The 449-nt window shown below is 43.7% G+C and overlaps 1 non-coding gene across 1 annotated transcript; it reads right to left on the reverse strand.

Annotated features, from left to right (window-relative positions):
* Nucleotides 1-373: 373 nt before the first annotated feature.
* Nucleotides 374-445, reverse strand: Trnam-cau. The gene has a single exon. It is a non-coding gene; the product is annotated as a tRNA-Met (tRNA).
* Nucleotides 446-449: the final 4 nt, after the last annotated feature.

The following is a 449-nucleotide window of genomic DNA, read 5'->3' on the forward strand; positions in this document are numbered from 1 at the left end:
GCACGTGTTGTCCCAGAGACAACTATCATCCGTTCCGATGTTGACTCAGATAAGTCCCGTCCCGGTAGGTATGTAAACTACTCGAATGTCCCAACTCCCAGTCCCAATCAAAGCTGGGGGAGGGAATTCGCCATATAATATGTTATTTCAGGATCATAGGTTCTATTAGCCGATCACTCAAGTTAGGCTACGTATATATACGTAATCCGTGGTTAATTTCTAGACGGATGATGCCCTGTCACATTGGGGTTTACCTAAATGAGATAGTTTGTTGAAAAAAAAGAGGTCATTTTAATACCTACCATTACCTACCTAGAAGGTAAAAAAAACAAGGAAAGCAAAAAGCCGAGAGTATAAATTTTAGGAAAAAATCTAGCAGAGCGTGGTTTCGATCCACGGACCTCTGGGTTATGGGCCCAGCACGCTTCCACTGCGCCACTCTGCTCTTG

Source organism: Diaphorina citri, unplaced genomic scaffold, assembly GCF_000475195.1.
Source record: "Diaphorina citri unplaced genomic scaffold, Diaci psyllid genome assembly version 1.1 scaffold56682, whole genome shotgun sequence".
NCBI classification, from domain to species: Eukaryota; Metazoa; Arthropoda; class Insecta; order Hemiptera; family Psyllidae; genus Diaphorina; species Diaphorina citri.